We start from the raw sequence: 21,579 nt of genomic DNA on the forward strand, positions 1-21,579 counted from the left end.
CCATACACTCAGATAAATGCAGGAGAAGTTGTGGGTCACACATTGGAAATCTTACTGATATGTTTTGGACATGCCCTAAATTGACCCCTTTTTTCTCCAAAGTGCAGGTTAAAGTAAAATGGAAAGATGTTTTAATCATCAGGCTCCTCTCTTGTGGAAACAACTACCAGTTTTAGCCATGGAGGCAGACACTGTCTACTTTAAAGACTAGGCTTAAACTTTCCTTTTTGACAAAGTTTATAGTTAGAGGGGCTCATGTTACCATGGTCTACTTCTATAGTTATGCTGCTAAAGGCTTAGACTGCTGGAGAACCTAGGGATCACTTTTCAGAATTCTGCTTCATTCTGATTTTTTTCCCCAAGTAGCTTCATCTAATCTGTTTAGGTGTAACACCATTCTGGAAAGAAATTTCAGATAGGTTGCTGTCATTACCTAAGATTAGGCAACTAGGGCATGTTTTCAGTGTTTAGTCCCTTTTCTCTCCTAATCAAAGTTTAGAGCTCAGCCTTTACTGGGATTATCTGTACCTGCTCTCTTTCATCCTTTCCGCATGAAAGCTCACTCGGAACTTGTCTGCTTGACTGTTTCTTTCCTGGACAGAGCCACCTGTGAAGCTGGTTTGCAGTTACCTTTTGTTACATATAAAGTACAAATCAGGGCCTTTATGTTCCCTTTGTATGTCTGCCTCTGTCCCCTTGAATCCCTTGTCTTCTTATTAAAAGTTTTTCTCTCCATGCACTGCATGCACACTGGGTGTGAGGGTTTGCTGTTGAGTCACTGATTCAATGCAATCAGCTGGTTTTCCATAGATAGAAACCAATCTGGTTGTATGATCTATTTGAATTGTCTCTGTAAAGTGCCTTGAGATTCAGTTCAGTTCAAAAATATGCTACAAACATGCTAAAATATGCTGCAAAGGAAAATTAAATTAAATAACAAAAATTGAATAAAACAAATAAAGATGACGTGTATTGTGAATGGGGCTATATGAATAAACTGAATTTATTTTATTTTTATACGTTCCTCATGAGTATCTACTTTACGAAGTACACCTATCACCTATATGAAAACAAACAGACAACAGAATAAACCTCTCATAATTTACTGTCAGTATGCAATTCTCAGCAATGTAAGCTTCTGGTTTATTGAAAAAGTAACACTGGCCATTGTGGCCAAGATATTACATTTTGGTTTCATCAGCCAACAATACAAGTCTTCAAAAATTAATATTTCATTTCTGCATACATTTTCAAACTGCAATCTGGCTTTTTTCCTTTTGGAGCAATAACCTCTTCCTCTCAAAGTGGCCTTTCTACCCATTTTATTGCAGAACTTGTTTAATTGTGAACAGTGAAATGACAGCATTATCTAAGCAAAGTGTTTGCTTTTGTTCTGGGTTGGTCGACACATTTTTATACCAACATACTTATAACTCTCCAATGCATAAACATTTGCCATTTAGTAGTCAAAATTGCAACAATAGAACTTTCTACACAAACCTCAACACAGACCACATATATTTGCACTTTAAGGCCCATATAAGTATCCATGCTGTATATCCCCAATATTTTTGTTGATGTCAGTACCTAAACTTTATGGAAATCAAACACTTTTTGTTGATATAGTCAAGCTTAAAAAAAAATTGGGGACATTGAAATAGTTTTTAGGCTATTTCTACTTAATCAAACTGTAATTCAAAGCAAAACCATGAGAGCTGAAACTTGAACTCTCACATCAAACTAAATTAAGGTCTACTACTGTAGAGTAACATCCAAATATTACAGCAGAATTACGTTGAAAATGTTTTCATTTCTATGAAAATGTATTTCTGTGCAACAGACTGAGATAGAATTATCAAATTACTGGTGACTCACATAAATATATAAGTATATATTAGTATATAAGGAATGGGTTAAAGTAAAGTTTACATGTTAACCTGGGTTCGGGAGCAGGACCACGCCCAAAGACACTTCTCCAATTTAAAGAGTAGCCTATTTATACTCTGTTCCCCCATTTTTTTCCCAGTCTTTTGTATTTTGTCAACAGCACCCTCCCTTAAAGGAAAAGTCCGGTCAGCAAGGAATGATCAATGGATCATTATCTACACCTAAAACTAAACCTTCGCGGTGATTTAATCAATAAAGAAAATTAAAAAAAATTATTTTTGCCACGATCACTGATTCACTGACATGTTCCGGCAGTGATGTCACGGTGCGGTAAGCCTAGTGCCATTCTCCCCGCTTTACAAGCAAAATCAATGGGAACTAAGAGACACATCAACAATCAACAATAATTATTTAAGATTTCGAGAGGACTTCACCATTCGCAAAAGCTATAGTTACACTGACAATGCCCATGTGTAGGCAGCTGGATGCTGTAATACATTGGGTAAAAGTTATTTCACACTTCTAATTCATGATCCTGCATGGACAGATTCGTCATTGGATTGCCAACATGAATAGGAACGATTTTTTTTCTGGCCACAAAAAAAAATCTCGTAATATGTAGCCAACATTTCGAAGAAGAATGTTTCCAAGATGACTTGGATAATAGCGCGTTTTCATAAAAACCTGATACAGCACTGGGACTTGCTCAACAGCCGTTACCGCACCGTGAGGTCACAAACCGGTAGGTGGTGGAAGTGTTCTTTGAGAAACATGGATGTCTCCGGTAAAGCACATTCAAATCGAATTACTCTCAATTACAAACACTTATCATTTATAGAACAGTATGTAATAATTTCATATTTAAAGTACTTTTCGAAGTTTGGATTCTGAATATGACTGGACTTTAACCCCTATCCCCTTTTTCTCATCACTCTTCATTCATCACCTCTTCTTCTCTTCATCCCTTCATCTTATTATCTGCTATTTCCTCCCTGCCTTTCATCCCTTCACCCCATCATCCTCATTCCCTTTTTTGTAAGCTGGTCTTTTAACTGTGCTTTGCTTTTCTTTGTAGCAGGATCAATATGGGGGGTCCTCTGCACAAATAACAGCTGATATTTTACTGTCTTCCCGCAGATGTCATAATCAAGTCCCTTCATTCATTCCCTAGATCCCCTTCTGAAAATACATTTTAAAACTTATTTTTTGTGGAGTGGTCCCTGCAACTGAAAGCATCTCTAATAGCTATAAATATTTTCTTGGTTCATGCCAATGTTGAGTAAATGTATATTTCTGATTAACACGGTTTTCTTATGAAGACAGAGTAACTATATTTCCTCATCAAAATGTACATCTACTGGTACAGATGCAACGGAAGAGAAATGTGTAATAAGTTAGTCTGATTTTGCACATATCTTGAAGGATTTTTTTTATCTCTCCTTATCCCTAAAGGTTTTCACATCTTCAAGAGGAGTGGTAAACTCTATCCTATAGAGCAAAAGAAAAAAGGAAATCCCTTATACTACAAAACAATATTTTTTCAGTAATCCACCAGTTTAGCTGCAGATCCTTCAATAAGGCTGTGGGATGTTATTTTGATGCTGTTTTCTTTTCAATTTAAGCAGAAAGGATTTCCTTCCTTTGTGAGTAATAAAAACTTAACCAGACCAATGTGTAGACACCATCAGTTTTGTCTAGAATGACAGCAGTTTAGTGAATCTTTTTTATATGGAAAATTAAAAAAGGTATCCCACTAAAAACCATATATCACATAGTTTCCAGTTGAAATGCATAAACAAACACCAAAATATTTTAGGCACATGTTTGTGTCTTTGAGCTGCTCCCTTTTTTCTGGGCTCACCACAGTGAGTCAATATGACTCGCTCACAGACTTAAAAATTTTGTTTCTGTGTCTCTACTGTAGCATTCAAGTCAGAAACTTAAACCAGTAAAATATTCTCTGCACACATGGCAAAAAAAGGAAGCTATCCTTTCTATTTGAGAACATAACTCATTTTATATATTTCTGCTGCCTATCATCCTCTTTCCAGGTTATTAAAAGTGACATGTGTAGACTAAAAGGCTAAGGACCTGTTAAAGAGCTTAATGTGCCTCTGGTTCCACATATTGCTGACTCATCTTCTAGTCCAGGTTTAAGAAACTAAAGTCCCAATTTAAAAAATAGATTGAACTGCAATTGCCCCAGAAGTGATTTGCATTCACACTAGAGGGTTTACATATTACTCCTTTATTCTCTTGCCCTGATATAGAAGTAGTTTTCCAAAAATCCAATGCATTTTGTTACCTTTAAATCTCATTATAGAGACTTAAAGGTAAGAAATTTAGAGAAATGTATTGTATTTTTATCCTAGTTATACCTTCAATTAACAGTCTTCACCTTCCATTTAAAAACCCTTTCTTGCTGATGTATGGGGGGCTTATTTTAGCTGTGTCCCTTTAAGGCCACGCCCTCTTGGACAGCACATGCATGCTACCAGGAAAAGGTGAGCTTACAAACAATGTTTCTTTTGTGAGGACAGCAGGTTGGGTACATTCAAGCTGCAAAACTGAGTATTCACTGGACAAGAAAACAGCTGCTCCTTGTGTTATTGTTAAAAACAATACAAAGAGGAGACACACATGCATACATTTGCATGCCTTTGAGTAAAGCACTCCTGGGTGAACACTTTATTCACAGGAGGGGAAGCAGTACCCTGCTAACAATAATTCAACAGGACTTGGAGGAATATTTCAGGCCTCTTGGAGCCACTGAATCACTTTCATTTGCTTCATGTGAGCCATCTTTGTGTGATGTATTGGGCTTGTTTCCAATAGTATGCGATTTGTCAGCTCTAATTAATCTTTAACCCAGAGGGTGCTCTGCAGCTCACAGCCTAATATGTCTGGTCTCCTTGGTAGAATGGAGACGGCTGATTTCCTACAGCTCCCTGGGTATGGTGTGGTTGGCCAGGAGCGTGCTGCGAGGCCCTGACAGCAAGACAGTGCTGGACCAAAGCTGCAGGAAGCTGGTAAGATTTGCTAATGATTGTTGCCTTGGCTGCCATGCAGGGAATTCTCCTGAGCAGCATAGCATTTAATACTCCATTGCTCTAGGAGAATTTGCTGGCTGTTTGTTCAGTCCCAAGCCAGAATGACTGACTCTTACACTGTGTGCTGTGTCTGGGTATTTAATGCTGGTTTTAAGAAGTAACACAGGAATACTTGAAGTGAAAAGGTTTGCTTTATGAATTCAACAACAGTTAGACAGCCATGTTTTCTTTTATAAAACAAGGCAAACAGGAACCCTGAACATTTATGTTTTAATGTTGCTCACATACATAGCCTTTTAACTTTTTTACTTTTTCTAGCACTGTTGTCAAATTATAACCAAATACACGTGTTCTATTTGAACTATGTAGGGTAAATAATGTCAAAGTATCTAAAGTAGCAGGGAAATTACAGTTTTCAGAAATGTGTTTAAAGGAGTCTGATTAGCAAGGCCTTCCTCAGCCCATACTACAACCATCCCCTGCTGCAGTTCAAGTTATGTTGGATGGAGACCGTCTGTGAATATCAATCTTCAAGACATGTCACAGTTTCTTAGTGGGATTTAGGTCTGGGCTTGACTTGGACAGTCTACCATGTGATTACGTGTTTTTTTTTCTAGAAATTTGTAAATGTCTTTTAGTCCTGCCCCATGACTTTAAGGAAGAAGGGCCCTTGGCTGTTTAGTAGAGTGTCTGCAAATTATGGTTAAATCCACTTGTTTATCCCATCATTCTATGACCCTCATTTGAGCTATCTCTGGTCTTTTTATAGATTGTTTGAAATGAATGGGCAGACACAAGCTGCCAGCAGCAAATTGCCAAAAACTCCTACAAAGATTTTATTTAAAATATTCAAAACATTCCTCTTTAAGTTACATGTATAAATGGAATAAAAACAAGAAAACTCCAACAAAGTATTTATTGAAACTACCTTTAAAATCTTTATCAGGTAAGTCTCTTTGAGAGTAAAATATGCAAAAATGAGGGAAGGCTTTTGTAGAGTGCTGTACTTTCACAAATTACCTGTCATGGTTAAAGACAAGACTCTGCTACAAGCAGCAATTACTGACACAGTGGTGCAAGTTCAGAAAAGGATTTATTGTGTAAGCAAAGAAAATGGTGTCCTGTAGTTTTTGTGACCAGGTTCCAGGATGGAACGAGGACGAGATGTAGGTGGTTAGATATAATTATGGGGAGGATGAGTAATGGGCTGAAATTAGGTGAGCAGGGTTTACTGATGCAAAGATAGGAGGAACTGGAGAACATGAATCTATCCACAGAGCTGAGAATGAGGGGTTCAGTGTGTGATGATCAAGTGATGTTTTGTCATTATTTAGAGCGGGGGAATAATGAAAGTACTTGTATAGGTGAGTGAAACAGAAGCAAGGTAAGGGTTCCGATCGGAGCTTGAAAGAGGAGTGACAGAGAGTTCAGGGTTTGGGATTTCCACCTAGATGCTGGGAACCAGAAATTTACAGTTTAATTCAAGGGAGACTGGGCTTTTATGAGCAAGGAAGACAAAAGGATGAGAGTCTCATTACCGCTAATGTGAGCTAAACAATCTAATGTTTGTGTCAGAAAACGAACTCCTCCTCCTGATGAGCCTTAATGAGTTACAGCTGCAGAGCCCGTACCTGCCAGTCACACCCTGAAAATTAAGGATGAGGAGAAAAACATAAAAACTGAACACAGCTCTATGGATGCTACATTTCAATGAGAAGAGACAATAGGTTTGTGTCCTCCTTTCTTTTAAGAAGTCTAAAGGTTAATGATATATGATATATGTGAGTGACGATAACTCCCAATAAGATCAAAAATTAGACCAGACCTAAATTACTTGATTCTGATGGTTTTGAGTTTTTTTTTATCCCTCTCTTTAATGTTCAATTGAAGCAGACTTTTGCAGGAAGAATCCCAGGGTTTTATTTACATCATGATCACATGATGACACCAGCAACTATGAGCTGCTCCTCCGTATTTGGGCACTGTGTATGAAGCTTCAAAAAAAGCTGAGAGGTTTTGTTTGGTTATGTCACATAAATATGACGTATGGCATGGATTGGATTTAACTGTTAGCTGTCAACACCTGCTTTCAGTCTGTGCTTATTTTATTTTATTTAATATCTATTTTTCCCTTTTTTTTTCATTTCAGAAAAGTCGGCAAAGCTGCCAAGTTGAGCACAAGCTGAGAGAAGAACTGCAGGCAAATTCTCTTTTCAACACTTTCAGACACTGTCACAACTTCTCTGCTTTCTTTATGGAATACTAGACTCCATGCAAACACTTGTTTGGTTTCTTGATGTAATTTGCTTTATTTTAACAGACTTTAAGTTCAGCACAGAGGAACATGAAGTAGATCATTAAGGGATTGCACCGATTTTAGTTCTATAGAAGTACAATTAGAAATGTTTAGCAAACTTATTAGACAATGGAAAATTGCATGTCAGAAAATGTTGTTTTAGTTCTAATTAAAAACGACTAAAGACAAATAAGTCTAATTTGTTGTGTCTTTGTGTTCTTCTGATTACTTGTATAATCAAGTATACAGTTTGGCAAAAAGCATTAAATCTGGACCACAAAATTTGTTTTGAGAATTAAGTTAACATCTCTGTGCTTCTTACTGTTTAAGTTGGCTATGATACAGTTGCACCCAATATGTGGATTTATTTTGTACTATATTTGATTAGTTTTGCATTTTGGGGGATTTTATGTGACAGACCAATACACAACTTTTAACAGTTTAACTTTTTGTCAAGTTCTCTTTTAACAAAAATGCAGATTAGAAAGAGTGCATCTGTGGACAGCAACCCGATTAGGATCTGAACTTCAGTGATCATTCTGAAGGAGAAAAAATATCTGACCAGAACATTTTTATTATTTTAATTTTTTTATATTTTATTATTTTGATTGCTTAGAAATTTTCTTCATTTGGAACATCTGTATTTATACTAAGATTAGATACAATTAAACTGTAAAGGTTTTATCTTAGGGGTGCCACTATAACCTACAAATTTTAAAAAGTTAAAAAGGGCATCTCTCATTTAGTTTTTTCCTAATTTATTAAGCAAAAGTATACAGAAATATCTAGCAAACAAAACTCTAAATAATAACAAAAAGCTGCTAATAGCAACAATGTTTTATATTATCCCAATAGTTTCATTTTTTGTACAATATTGGCATTCCCTCCTTGAGATAAGCAACTAAATAAGAAGGTATGCCCAAATTTTTGACTGCTGTTGTAAAAGCATGCCGCACTTTTCTTCAGCATGTACTTCTTAGTGTTGATCACATAACATCTAGATATAATCCACTCAAATGTGTGGCTTTAGCATTAAACAATATGAAATGGTGTGGCATGAATAATTTTGCAGGAGTACTCTCCTTTTTTTTTTTTTCCTCGTTTCTGTACTGAGGGATACTTTGCTATGAATCTTTTGCCTCGGGTGTTTTCTGAGAATGAGTTTTGCAGCTTCCCACCTAAGAAAATTATTTATCTGCCAGTCTACAGTAATTGCTGATGCAAGATAGCTTCCTAGTGTCCCACACAAGTCGTTTAAGGGGTGATTTTCTACAGGATATCCATAGAGTGAACGCCCATCTTTGTTCGCTGGACTCTGTACAATATTGTACTCCGTTCTGACCATTGACTCTAGAGCCATGCAGGCGGTCTGTAGGAGCGCGGCGCTGTCCATGGTGCTGGAATCAGCAGCTTTTGATTCGTACACACATGCAACAGAATTAGACGCTGCTGGCTGTTATTTACCCTTATAAAGAACAAGATTTGTTTTAAAATACAAAGAGAGGGGGAGAGGGAAATGCGATAGAGCTGGTTTCGTCTGACGGCACAGTAAAAGCCAATACGTGAAAGTCCCCTCACTCTATATGGGTAAATTCAAAGCAGAAGCTGCTTGTCCTCGCTTTGGTGGCGCAGTGTTTGACTTCAAATGTCATTTAAATTGGATAAGAAGAAAAGAAGGATAAGGAGTAAATTCTGTGACTGTGAGTGACTGTCTTGGGGACGAATTGCAGCATGTGAGCCAGGAGAGACGCGCGACGCTAAGAGCCAATAGCGTCGAAGAGCTGCCGTACGCAAAGAGTGCGGATGGGAAGCTACTCCGGGTATACCTCCGCGTCTAACGCATGGTCGTGTGTAGGTTGAATGGGATAAGAAGAGCGAGTGCGGAGCGATATAGAGACTTGCTGTGATGCGGCTTGCATATATTCTCAGACAGGACTAGCTTCTTCTAAAGACGACCTCCTCCATCGCGTCGCTTTCCATTCCAGTAATGTGGCGTATCTGTGTGGCGCACCTGTAAAGAGCGAGACACGGGACAGAAAGCCGGGCTCTTTTTTTGTTTGATTATTTGATTCCTTTTCTTTCTTCTGTTGTCTTTGTTTTATTTTATATTTTTTTATCTTTTCCCCCCTCTCCCTTTCTCCTCCTCCCTTTTACCTTTTTTTTTTTAATTTCATGCCTTTACTGAACAGAAACCATTCCTGTGTTTTGATTTAATAAACATTTTAATTTCCTCATTTCATATTGTTTGTGTTGGCTTTTTTTTTTACGTTTTAAAGTTTGAACTTAAAAAAAAAAAAAGCAAGAGAGAAAGAGGGCGCGGAATCCACATCATTTGATCAGGTGTTTCATTCAGAGACTATTTGCCCCCCCAAGGACGTCTCTAACTTTCCTTTATAGAAACGGTAAGATCTTTTCCTGCACATTTGCATTTTGAAATCGAGGTAAAGAAATAGTCTGTTTCGGTGCTCCTTCTAGTGTGCAGAGCAGATCCTCTTATTGCATGAGATGTGATGTGTAGGAAAGTGACTGTGGTGCATTCATGTGACGCTCCATCCTCAAGTGTAAACTATGGAGCATGCAGGTAGTCAATGAGGGACATGCAGTAAAGTTATTTTTCCTCTCTTGTGCAGAGTTCTGAAACATGCAAACATTTTAGAATGGAGTTGCTACAAAAAACATGTTTTAAAACATGCAAATAGTTTAATTTTAGAGTCCTTTCTTAAATGCAAAAAAACTTATTTTATCCGTTATGGTGTTTGACTAATATTTTTTATAACTTTATTTTAAAAAAATTACCAAAAACAATTGTCACTGCTGAAAGGGACAATGCTGTGTAGGTTGTAATCGGTGCAGCCTGCATGTAGTGCTGGTGGATGAAGTTCTTGTTTTCATTTGCACTTTTTCTATACTATATAAGAATTTCCATGCAGGGATGACGGCAAGTCAACGCTATTTTTGGAATGCAAAACAAACAAAAAAAAATCTCTCTGGCTACTTCCTTTGCGTTCCATCTGTATTATTTGAAGATTATCCACATCAGCAGAAATATCTTAGAAGTACTTTTGTCTAGTGTTTGATGATGCACCATTGTTGGCCAATGGATCAAGCTAATTGATATTATATCCTTGTTAATGCATTTTAATAAAGAGCTCATTTGCTTATTATTAGGACAGGAATTAATGATAGGCTAATCGTAAAATGCCAGAGTTGTTTCAGACCATGTAATTTCTTATGTCGAACATTTTACCCATAGATAGGATATAGATAATCTGACACAGCTTAAAAATGTATGTATACATTTACAGACTGCTTAGCTAAGTGGAGTGAACCATTATTAATTGGAAATAATGTAGCCATTTTTGGCTTTTACTTAACAATATTTAGTTACTTTAACACAATTCATGTTAGCAGGGTAGGGCATTAAAGTAGCTAAATATTATTAAGTAAATGTCCAAAGTGGTTGCATTATTTTTTTTTTCAGTTCACCTTGCAGGTGTTGCATAAAGTAAAACAAAAAGTAAAGTTTAGACAAACCTCTAACAGGCACTTAAACCTCTTTTTGTATTTACATTTCCCATTTTACAAGTTACTACTATGTGGAACTTGGCTGCCAGATGTTATTTTTGTGTCTGTTTTTCACAGGATATCCACAGAAGGGCAGTATAGAACAGTCTGAAATTAGTTTGAAGCCAAAACTTCTTTGTAACTGGGTTTATTTTACTTGCATTTTTTTATGCTAAGCATATGGATACTATGCAATATTCCATTGGGAAGAATTGTTTTTTTTTAGGCTTAATATGTTAATTTTAGAAACAAAAAAATCTGAAAAACTGTTCAATCATTAATCTGAATCTGTAAGCTAAACTGTAGAAATAATTGTCTTTATTCCATTGAATGCGCCGCAAACAACGCATGCAGCTGCAGCTCATCATGCAGTTATGAGAACATGCAGCCTTGTCTTCTGATTGGTCGACATTCTGATTAGTTTATTTAGTGCATGCGCGTTCCCGCCACCGCCCCCATATGCTTCCCGAAGACCGTGGCCGAGCGTTTGTCTGCAGGGACTTTATTATAAACGAGCTGCGCCGGTTCAACACCTCGAGGTAAGACGTTGTTAAACTGTAGAAAGGACCGGTCACTGTGTGTGGTCGGTAGGTCGGTATGGCAAAACGAAGACGTTTCAGTAGCTAGCAGGCAGCTAGCTACTTGTTTCTGCTGCCAGTTATAAAACGTTTGTTTTTATAAGGCCACTCGGAAAAATTAGATGCTTTTATAAATGCGACCTGTTTCAAACGTACACATTAGAACCCCCAGCCCTGTCCGAACAGTTCTCTCTCTCTCTCTCTCTCTTTTTTTTTTTTTTCTTAAACTATATAGTAGAAATGGGGTGCTAATAGCTTTAAGTAGCGGTGCGGCTAACTTTAGCCATGCTAGAAACGGCACATAAAGGTGCCATTTTCAGGATATTTAAACTAATTTTCCCTAATTTTCTTTATTCCAGTCAGTTCAAGCTTAAACCAACCCGGTAATTTGGCTACAGGAGCACAGCTGCAACTCCTTAATTAAACATGGCGGCTTCACTTGACTCTTTTTTTTTTTTTTAAGGAAGATTAGAGCCACTGAAAAAATAAGTTAACTGATATTTAAATATTTCAGTTTAATATGGGAAAAAAGTCAGAATTCTGACAGCTAACAAACATGTTCGCATCAAGCTGCAGCCATGTCTGTTTTAGAGATTAGCTCTCTTGTTTTAATCACCTTCTGCTCTTCCATAATTGAAAAGGCATCACCAGGGACCCCTCGGGCACGTAAAAAGTTGCCTAACTGCGTCATTTTTAATTTTTACTGGCCCTCTCAAACAACTCGCATCTTTGTCAGTGAAGCTGAGTGCTCCCACATCTCTTCCTTCCTGGTGCATCTACATTAAGATCCACAATTCTGAGATTAAAGTCAGAATTCAGACTTTTTTTCTCATACTGAACTAACATTTTACCATTGATTAACTTTTTTCTTCTTTTTTTTTGTGGCCCTAATCATCTCTACTTTTTCAAATATGGTGTATACATGTTTTTTTTTTCTCAATTTATCTTTTTTTATGGTGTTGCTGCACTGTTCCCCACAATACTGGTTGTATCAAAACACATGATTTTGTCCTATAGATTATTTCTACTTATCGTAATTTGGTTTTGTACTAATGGAGAGCCATTTAAAATTTGACCTTTAGAAATAGGTGACAGTTACTGTTGTGATATTACAGCTCATTAAGCTCAGTTACATATTGGGTACTTTCATTGGTCAAGTTTGGGCATCAACTCTCTAAATGGAGAATATAATATTGTGATTATCATTTAAAAACCACAACCAACAAATTTAACTTGCAGACTGTCCCCTCTGCCATACTAATATATTAGTTTTATAACATTGTCTGGGTAAATACTTGATTCTGATTGGCTGCAGCGTGTGAAGCATTAAAGCAAGCCTATATTTCAGAAATTAAAAAGTCTTGTAAAATGGTCTGAATTACGGCACTGGTTCACTTTTGCAGACCGAGCTACATGTTACCTGACCCGAGCAGATTACACATCACAAGTAATTAAATGGCCACTAGAGAGGAAAAACTTTTAAATTTTTTAAAGGATAAACGCATTGATTTTAATATTTAAGTGGTCAACATAAAAGCAGGATGCGGTGTTCATTAATCAGAAATGGACTTCATGGGAGCAACCCTCCTGTTTGCGAAGGGCAGTTCACGTCTCCAAATAATCCATTCATTTCTAATAATGGACACCTAATCCTGCTTCTATCTTTGTGACTAAAGAAATCATTAAATCAATAAATGCGTTTTTTGCTTGGAAGTTTGTCAAAGTCTACATTTGGTGTAGACTTTATGACCCATCATTGTGGTTTAAGCCAACCTAATTAATCCATATTAGATTTTTTTTCAAGCCTGAGCTCCAAAATAACCTATTAAAAATATCAAGGTCATGCATTGAAGTTGGAGAAATTGCAGAGTTGCATCATACATTTTTTATTTTATTTTTTTTTTACGGTAAAAGTTAAGTAAAGATAATGTATCATATTGGTAAGTATTAGTAAATAGATACTTGAACACCAGAAAGTTACTGTGTTGTTTAAAACAAAAAGTGTTCAATTAAAAAGGTTTTTCTAACCCAAAAGTTAAAAAACCCACAACTTGACCCGAATACACAGTATGATGTTCTAAACTGGTTCTTACTCCTTGATTCTCATTAGTTTTATTTTTTATTTTTATGAAAAGCAATTTTTCAGTGGGCTTTGTGAATAGGCGCATTAATTCACTATGTAGCTTAAGACGGACATGCTCAAAGTCGGTCCCCAAGGGCTGCTGCCTGCAGGTTTTAGGTTTCCTTGCTCCTGCACAACTGATTCTGATTGATTGCTGATTGATGACAGGCTTATGCTGAACTGCAATTATCATAATCAGCTGTGCTAAAACAAGGAAACCCCTAAAGCTTGCAGGACAGCAGCCCTTTAGGACCAACTTTGGGTATGCCTGGCTTAAGGCAAGAGTGGGATTTAGTAACCCGTTTGTGTTTTGTGGCTTGAAAGGGGAAAAAAAGGAGAGGAAGAACACAAGCAATCAGATTGAGGGAATCCAAGGTTTGATTGGATGACATGCATACCAGTTAAATATATTCCTTTGGACTCTGTGCTAATAAAGCCTGAAACCCATCATCCATTGTTGAAAAAAACTTACAAATAAACTCAGTAAGACTGGACTAGAATACAGAGGACCCCAGATTTTGTCGTTATCATTAAATGTATTTTTTATTGAGGTTTGTCAGATTGATTAATGTGAGACATGCCTGCAAAGACTTAAACCAATTAAGACAAAATGTGTCTCCGTAATTTTGCATTCTTCCTCTAAGTCAGATAATGTTACCAAGTGGGGTCAATTAACTAAATGCTGGCTGCACTAAACAGTTGTTTGCTGGTTTTGTACCACTTGAAAAATCAGCAAATGATATAGGGGAGAGAAAATTACAGCTTAGTTTTACAGAACCACATTTGAAACGGGTTTGAGCTCCTACAGTGTTAGCAGTGAGTTGGACAACTGGTAGATTAATGTCCCTGAATACTGAGTGTTTTGGTGCATGAGGCTTTTTTGAGTTATTTAAATAATGTACTCTCTCATTTTTCTTTATTTTTAGCAGCAATGGTTTACCTTTTATTGCCCCCTTGTCCCTTTTAATATGTAAAATCATAATAGCTAAGATTTTGTTTCTTGCAGGATAACCATTAGAAATTGTTTTTGGTTGTAGGTTCTGGCCTTTGTGTTTTAAAAATTGTTGTAACCACATTTGATCATTTTTGGGTTGCTGATATGCTAAAGCTCTGTGTAGGTAGTCGGCTAAAGAACTGTCTGTCTTAAATGTGCAATTACTTTACTAAGAGCTTATAAAATGAAGTGATTTTAGCCTGGAAAAGGTTGATTTGAAATATAAGCCATATATATATATTTTTTTTAACCAAAATATATTTTAGGAACCACTACAGGGTTCTTTCATAGTGTATCTTGTCTGTTATGGTTTTAACACATTTGAAATGGTACAAGAGCTTTTAATTTTAATGAAGACACTGCAGATGAAGTCGCAACGTGTAATGAATATCTGCTGCTTTTAGCACCCCCCACCCCCTGTAACCATCCCAGCTTCAGCAGCCCCTGTAATACTGAGGACAAGAGATAAGAGTAGCTGTCTTTGTACTGTGACTGTGTTTGCCTTTCTAAATAAAGGCTGCTGACAGTGACAAAAACGCAGGAATCGGAGGCCACACATTACTTTTCTGTGTGGCATTGTGTGTAGCTGTCAGAACTAGGTTAGTATGCAGTGGCTGGCTTCAGAGAGAAGCAATTTTACATCCTTTGTCCTTCTTAAATGGTCATCTGTCCCCTTTTCTTCATTTCATAACATGGCCTCCCCCCCTAGTGTCGAATGGGCTGTCTGTATGTTGCACAGGATTTAGTCCATTGGCCACAGGGTGGCCCTCCCTCTGCATGGGCAGGTTCCTACTGCAGGCCAGGAATGCAATGCCCTTGAACACACACTGTGAATTACAACAGCCTCAACAGATGCAGCATCTCCTGCTCTATCTGCTTTTCTGTAGCTTGGGTATTGTTAATGTATAAAACTGATTTAAAGCATAATTCATCACCCAAATACACTTGGAAATTGTATTTTCCGCTTTTTTGAGGGATCAGTATGAAAGAAATGTATCTAAACTAAAAATAATTTCAAGTTCCCTTACATAGACTTGGATTCTAAAATTTATAATGTTATAGAGACTGGAGATTGGGCTGTTTTGGTTGTGCTGGTGGTAGTTATTTTAGTGCAACAGTTTCAGAGAACAGGACTTGATTAAAAACTATTTTCAATACAATATCTAACGTATCCTCTTTTTTTTTAAATCAGGATGACTGATTTGTTTTTGTAAAATGGAGCAGGTCTCTTCATAGCTGGCTTTGCTCTAAATGCTTGTGGGGTGCTCAGGATGAGGTAGCCCCCTTTGACACGTCATTTAGGGAATGATGGTAAAGGTAGAACAGTTGCTGCTTTCATGTCAACTCAAAATGCAGTTAAAGTCAACAGTTTTTTTATTTGGGGAAAAACGTTGTTAGAGGGGTCCTTAAATACAGCAACAAATTGCTAAGTTGGCAACACTGGACTGTCATCTCCAGTTTTCCTCCACTATGGAAAGCAAAGCAGAGGACTGTAGCTACTGTTAAGCTTCGTACGCTAGCCAGCTTCAAAGTAGTCAATTTTTATATTGTATGATATTTAAATTTTTTTACTCGGATGATGATTAGAATAAGTGTGCAACTATGCAGTACTATAATAAATCCTATTATTTACATAGTTTTAACATGTTTTATTCATTCTGAGGTTATGGGCGCTTTTGTTTTAATAACTCTCATGTAGCAGTTTTAAATATTTATTTTTTAAATTTTAATTTTGAACATGCAAGAGAAAAAAAACAAACAATAAAAACATTGAGGAGACAAACAACACAGTACCTTTCTTTGCGGAGTTAATATATCTCTATTACATGTGCCAAAAAGAGTAGGAAGAAGTAAACCTTATGTACTGCTACCCCTTTAATTTTAGTTTTGAGAACAGTTGCATTGTAGTTGGACATTTAAACTACAATACAACTCACTTGATATTTGCGTGAAATTAAACAAAGTAAAATGGTAAAATACTGCTGCATGAGTAAAATTTATATTATATGCCCACGTAGTGGCTGTACAAATAAAGTGACTTTAATTTTATTCTCTGTAGCAGTGGGCTACACTGCAGAATGCCTTACTTTCCTTGTCACAGAGTTTAAACTTTTTTTTGTTCTTTTTTCAAGATTGCAAGCGGCAGCATTTGCCTTTGTACACTTAGTATGTGGGTAGGCAAGTCGCATCTGTGGTTTCAACAGAGATATTTTGAACTTTTACTTGTGGGCTTTAAGTTTTCAAGGACGGGTTGTGCATGTCAGTGTATGCACTCTGGAGGGTTTTTTCCTCTACAGCTTGTCACGCATACTTGGTCAATTTAATTCTCTGAGGAGCAAGTTGCAGAGATTCGTGCCTCCTCACTTAGTGCTCAGTGTCTCATCGGTACATTGTGATCTCACTGTTGGCTACATGTTCAGCTTAAAATTGTAAAGGTAATGTGAGGAAATGGCTTTTGTTAGAGTGGGGGTAAGGTATTTTTTTTACTGGTCCGCACTGCGTTAATCCATTGGTAACTATAGTCTCCCTTTTTTTTTAAATAAACGACCAGTATTAAAACAAAAGATTAAAAGGTTGTGGATACCTTTTAATGTTCTACTGCTGTTTTTACACCATGTTTAACAAGGTTCCCAGCTGTAAAATAATTTTTACTCATTGGATGCGTCCTGCCAAAGTCGGACGAAATGAGACAAAGTATTCATACCATAAGGTTTTAATAAACTTTAAAAAAAAACATAACTTTGTGCAGTATCCTTTGTGTATTCCACAAGCTATATTTCTTACCAATCTAGCAAGGGATCAATTGCTATATTGCATCTCTTTTGCCATAGTGTTGTGGTTTATATCTAGATATTTTTCAGATTAAAGTCTTGTCTGTTGCATATTTCAGATATCATAAAATCAGAATTGGTATTAGAAGACATCCATAGAAGACTTGGCAAAGCTGCATAAAAGAACAGCTGCAAAAGCTTAAACTCAGGGGCCTTTTGGTTTTGGTTAATTCAGCAGCTTCGATTCTTTTGAATATAACTGGTTTGGATCCCTGGATGCTTTGTCTTGCGATGTGTTGAATAGTTGCTGCCTGGCTGTGATGTTAAAAAGGAAATTTGGGGGTCGTTTTATTGCATTTAACACCCAATGTCTAAAGTGCAGGTTTTTTTTGTAATGAACATGTTTAAAATGCTGTGAAGACATTTGATGTGATTTCAAAAGTTTAATTCTTTTCTCTCATGGTTGGTGGTGGTAATGTATCGTGGGCTCTCCTTGAACTGTCGGTTGTCTACAGGGTGTGAAACTCTATGGGCCTCAGAGTATGTTATCCTGAGGCACGGCTTTAACTCGTTCGTCTTGGTATTTCATTGTTTACCTCAAGTACAAACAGACCTTTGTGTGTGACAGGTAGAGTTGAAGAGCTGCTGTTGTGAAATGTCTCTCCAACCTCAGCCTCAGCTGGCCTCTATAGACTCCCTTTCTGCCAATAAAATGGATAAAGGGTTGAGGCAGAGTTATCAGTTTCCAACCTGCCCCTTTTTCTCTATTTTCTTTTGGAAATATGGAGTCTGTCCAATTGCCCTTCAACAATTTGACGGGTGACATTTTCCCCAATCGAATGCATGAGTAGTGATGTCATCAACTGCAATGGTTTTAGTGTGCGATATAAATTCATTGTGGATATGTAAACCTTAAAACAAGCCTAATATATTTTTTAAAGGCTGTATACTATTTGTGGTCTAAATTTGAATTTAAAAATAAATCCATAAAATAACTGTTTTACCACACAGGTTTGAAATTGCAATTTTTACAGAATTTGATTTATTACTCCCTAATATTTCCCGCACACCACCTTTTCACATTTATGACAAAAACAAGCGTTTTTTTGTGCAGCTCTGAAGCACCTGACGCTGTTTTCTTTGCCTCGTCAAAGCTGCTCTTCAGTGGCGGAAAGGCTGATAACCTGTGGAGCGCATTTGGTTTTACTAGTTCAAGGATAAAATCTTTGCTTGAGATGGTGACATTCAAACAGCTCCTGTACAAAACCAAGGCGTTTATAGCTGCTATGTCCAGGAGACTATAAAATGCAGCCACAAGCCATGTTGGAGCTGGAATACTTTCCAATCATTTGATCCGACACATCCACACCGACCTGTGTGTGATTGCAGTAGACAACAGGCTCTGGTTTGGCTTTGGTCGTTGAGTACCTGCTGAGGTGTGAGCAGTGCTGTCCAAAACTTGAACAAAAGTTTCACTATTGTCCGACTGATCATCCTCGGTTTCGCTGTCAGAATCGGAGCCGCTTCCAACCCAGTCTTCCTCATCGGTCTCTCCCTCTCTGCCCGAAATCGCTATCAGTGTTTTGAAGCATTTCTAAAGCCTGTTTCGCTCTTAGATTTCTTCTGAAAGCCATTTTTCCGTATTAGCTGAAGAGTTCTTTGTAGAATGTTGGTTGCTAGGCAACGGTACCAACCATCAATCAACTGCAGGAAAAATTTACAATGCAACTAATTAAGCCGTCAAAATGACGGCTGTGAGAGATCGAGGCAAAATCAACCGCATTTATTTTTTACGTTATTTTATTAAAAAACTACATGAAAATTAAGCAAATATAGAAACAAGGAAAAGTCAGGTAACATAACCAACATACGATTAATGTAAACAAAGTTCATTCCCTTTATAATCTCAGAACCATCAAAATGATGACCTTGGGAGTTCTAGTTTTAAATCAATATAAGCAAGTTGGACAACTGGCAGATTAACAGCATAGGAACTTATTACAGTTTCATCTGTGCTTCACAATGTGAAGTTGCATTTAACAGGGTGCATTCCTATTTTCTTTTACTAAATGCGCATGCATCTTGAATGTCCAATTCAGTAATATTAGTGGTGTGAAGCTCATCAGCAATTTTTCCTTAAATCACCCATCTGATGACAAAAAACATTTTTTTCCTCCATGTTTAGGTGTGATGCAGTGGGATCTGAACTAATCTGAACATCCTACATTTGGATGCCTCCTGAAATGTCCCACCTATTGGGTTACAAAAAAAGCGGTGTATTTTAACAATCTTTTTGTTGTTTTGTGAGAGGATGTCTCAGTGGACCAAGGTGCTCAGCGCTTGCATGGCTGCATTAAGATTATGCTGTAAGCTGGCTTCACATATTGAAAGCCTTGATGTTTTTATTTTTTGTTTTTGTTTTTTTTGGGAAAGCGACTTCTTGCCAAGCTTTCCGTTCCAAGTGTTTATCTAATGAAATATTGCTGCCTTGTGGCAATATCTCAATTGGAACAATAGCCAGTGTTTGTACTTGGAATAAAAGGAAAACCATTGTGAACATTATGTTCTTGTTGCCTTATCGAAAAACTGTGAACATGAAGGGACCTGCTAAAGTAAATGACATAATAGCAAGTCTTTGGCCAGATAACATTTTTGTCTGTCCTAGTCCTTACGTTTACTTGTGGGACAGTGACAAAAAAGGCTTTACCTCTGAGCTTTTCAGCCCTTAACCCAACCAGTGTTCAGTTTACCAGCCAGTAAGACTTAAAACCGTCAGGAAAATATTTAAAGGGCATGTATCCAGATTTGGGAGTTGGGCAAACTGTGTAAAGAGGTGGGTGTGTCCAATATAGGTCCCCACCCCCTATTTTTTTTCTTAAACTAACAAAATTGTCAAATTCATTTGGTTCTTGTTTTAACTTATTCTAGTTGATGCAAATCCACATTTCAATCCAAGAGTCTTGTCAGGAAATGACCACTCGGCAGTCTTGAATTATCCTAACGTGAAACTGCCCTCCCTGGCGAGGTGCACTTTGACGGTACCTGGATTTGAAGTAGACATGGGCAATTTTGTTTTAAAAGAAAAATATGACAAAAGGCTGTTGTCAGAGGGGAGTATGCCATTTAGCAACACATTATCTGAAGTATTTAGAGAATGAAATATGGTTTATTCTGTCTACAAAACCAAAAAGTCGTGGAAAATGTATATGGACAAAAGTTTTTTGTTATGACATCGTTTTCTAATATTACGCTTGAAAAAGCTTGTTGCCTAATTAATTACAGGCACATGTTGTAATAAACTATATTAAAGGCAACGTTCTAGTATGAGCTTTACATGCAGAGCCTTATTCTGTAGGTGATTAAAAACACTTGTTAATGTTTTATGTTCATTGATCAACTTTTTTAACTAAAAGTTGTCTGACACAATTCTCAGCCAATGTGACTGTGTCCATTATAATTCCTCCTGTCTGGAAAACTAGAGCTTTTAATGTTTTGTCTTTTGTTGTCTTGGAATTACTTCAATGACTTGATATGAGGGGAGAAAAAAACCAGCTAAGGGCTGTTGTCTTAATATTGCGGATCAGGTTAAATGCCTAAGGTCATTTTGAGCCTCACTGTGTCGTCATTAATACCATCCTGAGTCTGTCTGCGCTTGTTTCCTAACTGCTGTATGCTTCTGTTCCTTGGTGGCTGCATGTATATTGGAAAATTTCTTCAGAAAAAGGTTGCAAAAAACTAGGACAATCAAAAAAAAAAAAATTCCCTGAAAGCTAAAAATCAATCTATTATTTCTGCAAAACATTCATTGTTGGGCACAACAGTCCTTAAAGGGAGATGAACTAACTTATGTCAGCTGGTTCCACTAAACCTGGTTGATGAAATGCAAATACTATTTTCTTTTAACATAATTCAAATAAAATCATTTGAGCCTAGATCCTGCATTTAGACTTAAGTTTGTATAACTTAATGCTGTGAAGTTTAATTTTAGAGAATCTAGGGGTTTACTGGGCATGTTTGGTTCTGTTTAGCTAATATTAATAAGCATTAATGCTGTTGAATATCTTAATGTTGCAGTGAAACATTCTAGTTTGGTGAAATCAGTTAATATGACTAAGTTAAGTAGTTGCAACATCAAATTTTGTTTTCCCCTTTATGCCAATTCAATCTTGCAACTTTAGCTGGTAATTGGGTTAAAGTTGAAAAGCAGCACAAAAGCAATATTTTGGCACCCAAGAGGCCGGTTCATATAACATACTTCTATCTCACTCGTGGCCCCACAGAGGATACCAAACACGCCACTAAGCATCCTTGGAAATG

General features: G+C 37.0%; 1 protein-coding gene and 1 long non-coding RNA gene across 5 annotated transcripts in view; both read left to right on the forward strand.

Moving 5' to 3' along the window:
• Positions 1–4,588: 4,588 nt before the first annotated feature.
• LOC119792976 lies at positions 4,589–7,181 on the forward strand. The gene is made up of 3 exons (XR_005282052.1): positions 4,589–4,680; positions 4,807–4,916; positions 7,087–7,181. It is a non-coding gene; the product is annotated as an uncharacterized LOC119792976 (long non-coding RNA).
• A 1,973-nt stretch (positions 7,182–9,154) lies between these two features.
• The window catches only part of elavl2 (ELAV like neuron-specific RNA binding protein 2), a 48,736-nt gene continuing 36,311 nt past the window's right edge, over positions 9,155–21,579 (forward strand). For 2 of the 4 annotated variants that reach the window (XM_038299856.1, XM_038299860.1), the window contains exon 1: positions 9,156–9,635. The gene's annotated coding sequence lies outside the window, so the exon portion shown is untranslated. Of the gene's footprint in view, positions 9,636–21,579 lie in introns of all 4 variants that reach the window. The other 2 variants (XM_038299857.1, XM_038299859.1) reach the window with 2 other exon arrangements.

The sequence above is a fragment of the Cyprinodon tularosa genome, unplaced genomic scaffold (assembly GCF_016077235.1).
Source record: "Cyprinodon tularosa strain WSP-4 unplaced genomic scaffold, ASM1607723v1 ctg438, whole genome shotgun sequence".
Classification (NCBI taxonomy): Eukaryota; Metazoa; Chordata; class Actinopteri; order Cyprinodontiformes; family Cyprinodontidae; genus Cyprinodon; species Cyprinodon tularosa.